This window comes from Hemiscyllium ocellatum, chromosome 47 (genome assembly GCF_020745735.1).
Source record: "Hemiscyllium ocellatum isolate sHemOce1 chromosome 47, sHemOce1.pat.X.cur, whole genome shotgun sequence".
NCBI lineage: Eukaryota > Metazoa > Chordata > Chondrichthyes > Orectolobiformes > Hemiscylliidae > Hemiscyllium > Hemiscyllium ocellatum.
In genome coordinates, this window is record NC_083447.1 from 6,541,934 (window position 1) to 6,548,208 (window position 6,275).

Consider the following 6,275-nt stretch of genomic DNA (forward strand, 5'->3'; position numbering starts at 1 on the left):
TCCCCTTCTAGCTTAGTCCACCCCAGTCCAACTCTGGCACCCTCCATGTCATGCTCACCCAGAGTAAGGGTGTTTGGAATTCACTGTCAGTTTGGTGGTTGAGGTATAGACCTTTGAATGATATAAAATGACGTTGAATCTGCTCCTGACATGTTGTATCCTGCAGGTCTGCATGAAGCAGGTGCTGGGTTAGTGGGATTAAAAGTGGGCCGCTAGTTTATTCAGGGAGAAAGTGAGGACTGGAGATGCTGCTAGTTTATTCAGGCAATGCAGACAAAATGGGCCAAATGGACTCTTTCTGTGCTGTACCTTTTCTCTGGTTCGATGGCTCAGTTGGACATGACCTTTGTTTCTTTACCACTTTGCCCTCTCTTTCGGCTCCTGAAATCGTTTTTTTTTGAGAGGTGAAAAGTTTTTTTCAATAGATATTTTTATTGCAGAAAAAGGAAAATTTTTTAAACTTTTCTTACAAACTCACAAAATAGCACAAACAAATATAAACACTAATATACAATTAAATATTGAATAAATAATAACCAAAACACAACACACAAAAAAAGAAAAAAAACTCAACTAAATACGAAGTTAACCTACAAATAACCAAAGCATATAATAAAATATCTTACATTACTCAAAAAAACATAGTAATTAAATAATGAAGTACATGCTCAGAATGAATTAACATCAAGTCATAATGAAACCCATATTCATACAGGATTCCTCCCCCAAGGGGCCCTGGACCAGCCAGAACCATTACCACAACTAGGTGACAATATGGCCGAAATATCTGTATCTATATAGTTCAGGAAGGACTGCCATATTTTATAGAATTATTCAGTTTTTTGGTGCACCATATTTGTAAGGAAGTCATGGGGAATATTAACCCTTGCCAATTCAAAGTCCTGGAGGGCCCTCAGCTACCCAATTTACTAAGGTATTTTCCTTGCACAAAAGGAGAGAATGGAAAATAATTTCTTCCTGTGCACATCCAGGGAGGGCAGGCTCGAAAAGCTCAGGAAAAGAGATACTGGATTTACTCCAATTTCCGCTCCCAAGATTTCTGTCAGCGCATTTGCTACTCTGATCCAGTATTTGCGTATCTTATGACATGTCCGTATGAAGTGTGTGAGAGTGCCCACTTCTTTTTTTACATTTCGGACACATTGGAGATGTTCCTGCCCTAAATTTTGCCAGCCATTCCAGTGCTATATGAGCCCTATGGAGTATCTTTAGTTGGACGGTTTGGGTTCTATTACAAATGGAGTTCTTTCTGGCATTTTCCCAGATGTCATCCCACATTTCTGAAGGGATTTCCAACCCAATTCCTGATTCCATGTTTTAAACAATTGTTCCATGTCTATTGATACTTTGTTCTGTAATAGTGATAAAGAGTGCTGACTGAGGGTGGACCCATTGGCCATACACTCTTCTTTCCCTAACTGATTTATATGAGCTATCCAATAATGTGGTCTTCTTCTGTATATAACCTTGAATTTGGAAATATCGAAAAAGGTCTCCATTAGGCAGTCTGAATTTCTGGTGCAGCTGTTCAAAAGACATCATAACCTCCCCATCGAACAGATCCCCTCAGCAAGAAATACCTCTGGACCTCCAGGTTTTAAATGTAGTGTCTGTGTGTCCTGGTTGAAAATCCCACTGTAGGAGTATAAGGAGAGGTTTTTTTGTGAATTAACCTCGTTTTGCAGCATTATCTTCCAGGCTTAAATTGTATTTAATACAATAGGGTTTTATAATAATCCATAATGATTTTCATTTTATCTAAAAATAAGAGTTTAATGAGGGGACACGTTGCTTGAGAAGCCTCGATGTCCAGCCAGATTGACTGTGGGTCACACAAGACCCAGTCGGCTACGTGGCTTAGAGAACTCAGCTGATACTTCCTAAAGTCTGGAAAATCTAGTCCTCCCCTTGCTTTTGGAAGCTGCAGCTTCTTTAATTTAATAAGGGGCCATCTATGATTCCAAATGAAAGAACCAAGCTAACTGTAAAGTTTACGCAATGCCGGCCTCGGCAACATTACAGGGAGCATTCTCAGAGGGTATAAGAGACGAGGCAAAATATTCATTTTAATTAGAGCGATTCTGCCTAACCAAGATATTGGGAAATTCGCCCCAGTGTTGAAAGTCCTGCCTTATCTTCTCTAATAGGTGCACAAAATTGGCTTTGTACAGCTGACCAAATACTGGATGATAAAAATACCTAAATATAAAAAACCCTCCAGAGACCACAGTAAGGGAAAGCAAGACCCGTCCGATAAATTTGACATACTAGTGAGACCACCAATCGGCATAGCCTCCGATTTTGTGAAATTGATTTTGTAACCTGAAAACGCACTAAATAAATTGATTACTTGGATCAAACGGGGCATGGATATCAAAGGATTACTAAGATAAAGGAGAACATTGTCTGCATAAAGGGTAATTTTATGCTTACTTGAACCAACCCTTGGAGCCATTCTATTAGAATCGGCCCGTATAGCTTCCGCTAGTGGTTCAATTATTTGCGTGAATAATGACGGTGAGAGAGGACATTGCTGACGACAGCCCCTACCCACACTGAAGTTATCTGAGCCTAAACCATTAGTAATCACGGCTGCTTTGGGGTCATTGTACAATATTGAGACCCATTTGGCGAATACCTCTCCGACACCAAACTTTTCCAGTGTGTAAAACAGATATGACCATTCAATCCGATCGATTGTTTTCTCCGCATCTGAAGAGACTACTATTCCCGGTATTCTTTCCTGATGACAGACTTGAATCACATTTAAAACCCTTCTAATGTTATTAGATGATCTACAGCCTTTGATAGACCCCGTCTGGTCCTCTTTTATGATGTACGGTAAAACCCTCTCCAGCCTTAATGCTAATGTTTTAGAAAGAATTTTAAAATCTACATTTAGCAAAGATATTGGTCTGTATGATGCTCAATCTTCTGGCGCCTTTTCTTTTTTTAAGAATGATAGAAATATTTGCTTCTCTCATCGAAGGCGGGAGACAGCCCTGACTATATGAATAATTATACATGTCTATAAGTGGACCAGCCAGTTCCCCTATAAACTCTTTGTAGAATTCAGCCTGGAATCCATCTGGGCCAGGTGCCTTACCGCTCTGAAGCTGCCTGATTGCGTCAAGTACTTCCTGGATTGTCAGGGGAGCATTCAGGATCGACACCCTGTTCCAGGGTTAAGTCCGGAAAGGCCAGGCTCTTAAAAAAGGACTCCATCTTCTTAGCTCTGTCTTCACAATCCTGTGATTTATATAGAGGTGAATAAAACTTTCTGAAGGCTGTATTGATCCTTTTGCGGTCATGAGTCAAAGTACCAACACTTTCCCTAATGGACATGATAGCTTGAGGGGCCTTTTTACTCCTTGCAAGATATGCTAGGTATCTACCAGGCTTATCGCCGTATTCATATAGTCTTTGTTTTGCAAATAATATCTCCCTCTTTGCTGTTTGGGTAAGTGCAGTATTCAAGGCTGTCCTAAGGGCTGTAATCCTTTGTAATTTAGCAATGGAGGGCCTATCAACATACGCTGTCTCAGCTGACTTCAAGCAAGCCTCGAGTAGATGCTGTTGTTCTCCCTTTGGATTTTTCTGTGTTGCCAAGTATGAAATAATGAGACCTCGCACATAAGCCTTAATGGTCTCCCACATCATCGATGGGTTACTGCTCGTGCCTGAGTTAATTTTCAAAAAGGTTTTAAATTCTTGAGAGAAATGTTTTACAAACTTACTATCCTTCCGTAAGAAGAGTCCAAACGCCAATTTCGGGGGCTTGTCTCATCGTCCCTAGTCTTAACTTGCATGTATACTGGAGCATGATCAGAGATTATTATATTATCTATTTTGCAGGATAATATGGAGTTCAAAAAAGTTGAGGAGGCAAAAAGCATGTCAATTCTAGTATGACACTTACGTGGGTTAAAGTAGAAAGTAAAGTCTCTGCCCTGCGGATGAAGGCACCTCCACACATCTACTAATCCTAGCTCCTTATTCAAATCCGCCAATTGTCTGGATCTAAGAGATATACCCGCAGTACCCTTGGGTATCCTGTCTATCTCTGGGTCCATAGTACAATTAAAACCTCCTCCTATAATTGTGTGACGAGCCCCAAAAGCCATCAGTTTGGAGAACGCTTCCATTATAAATTTGCAGGGGTGTGCCAGTAGACAATAAAGATTCAAAATTCCATACTCCTCTCCATTTATGAGGGCTTTAGTCAGATTCATCTTTTATCTGACTTAAGATTTTGAAAGGAAGGTTCTCTCAAAAGAGAATGACTACTCCCCTACTTCTGGTACTAAAAGATGAAAAGAAGGCCTGATCGAATCCTCCTTGTTGTAATTTTAAATGCTCTTTATCAGTAAGTGTGCCTCCTGTAAGAGAGTTATATCAACCCTTTCTTTTTTGAGATTTGATAGTATTTTCTTCCTTTTGATTAGTGAATTACTCCCCTTGACATTCCAGGTGCACCAACTAATCGAATGACTAACCATGATCATCCAGGCAGGCCCGAGACCTCCCAGGAGGAAGAACCACACCCAAAACACCCCGAGCACAGACCATAGAAAATTCACAAAAGTTGAAGTTCTTTAATACATTAACGCCATTATAGTTAAAAACCATTTCTAAATAAGAAAAATATAAAACACATTTAAAAGGAGATTTTCCCCCTTGTTCCAGGGGGCATCACTACCTGTCAATAAACTCACCGTATCCTCTACCAACCAGCACCCTGCCTTCGACCCAGGCACCACATAACAGAGTAAATAAATTCACGTGTACTATAAAACCAAAGTTAAAAGTGAGTGCCCCACCCCCCCACCCCACCAACACTTAAATATGTTTAGTAAAGATAATACAAGGTATAAACATATAAAACTATAAAGTTACAATTCCAGCAAGTAATAGATAACTAAGTATAATAACAGAAGAAGAAAAAAAAAACCCACTCTAAAAAAAAATTGAGGTAGGACAGAGCAAATGCTCCCCCCCAAAGCCCCCCCCCAGAAGAATCAAAGTGGATAACAAATAAGCCCCCCTCCCTGCCTCCCGGAGACGATATTAAACAATAAAGGGGATGAAAAGAGAAAGAAAAGGTAAACTGTGGGAGGGGGGAGTAAAAAATGAGGTCTGCAGATGCTGGAGATCACAGCTGCAAATGTGTTGCTGGTCAAAGCACAGCAGGTTAGGCAGCATCTCAGGAATAGAGAATTCGACGTTTCGAGCATAAGCCCTTCATCAGGAATAAGAGAGAGAGAGCCAAGCAGGCTGAGATAAAAGGTAGGGAGGAGGGACTAGGGGGAGGGGCGATGGAGGTGGGATAGGTGGAAGGAGGTCAAGGTGAGGGTGATAGGCCGGAGTGGGGTGGGGGCGGAGAGGTCAGGAAGAGGATTGCAGGTTAGGAGGGCGGTGCTGAGTTGAGGGAAACGACTGAGACAAGGTGGGGGGAGGGGAAATGAGGAAGCTGGAGAAATCTGAATTCATACCTTGTGGTTGGAGGGTTCCCAGGCGGAAGATGAGGCGCTCCTCCTCCAGCCGTCGTGTAGTTGTGTTCTGCCGGTGGAGGAGTCCAAGGACCTGCATGTCCTCGGTGGAGTGGGAGGGGGAGTTAAAGTGTTGAGCCACGGGGTGATTGGGTTGGTTGGTTCGGGCGGCCCAGAGGTGTTCTCTGAAGCGTTCCGCAAGTAAGCGGCCTGTCTCACCAATATAGAGGAGGCCACATCGGGTGCAGCGGATGCAATAGATGATGTGTGTGGAGGTACAGGTGAACTTGTGGCGGATATGGAAGGATCCCTTGGGGCCTTGGAGGGAAGTGAGTGTGGAGGTGTGGGCGCAAGTTTTACATTTCCTGCGGTTGCAGGGGAAGGTGCCGGGGGTGGAGGTTGGGTTGGTGGGGGGTGTGGATCTGACAAGGGAGTCACGAAGGGAGTGGTCCTTGCGGAATGCTGATAGGGGAGGGGAGGGAAATATATCCTTGGTGGTGGGGTCCGTTTGGAGGTGGCGGAAATGGCGGCGGATAATACGTTGTATGCGCAGGTTGGTGGGGTGGTAGGTGAGAACCAGTGGGGTTCTGTCTTGGTGGCGGTTGGAGGAGCGGGGCTCAAGGGCGGAGGAGCGGGAAGTGGAGGAGATGTGGTGGAGAGCATCGTCGATCACGTCTGGGGGGAATCTGCGGTCCTTGAAGAAGGAGGCCATCTGGGCTGTGCGGTGTTGGAATTGGTGGGAGGGGGGAGCAAATTAGCATCATT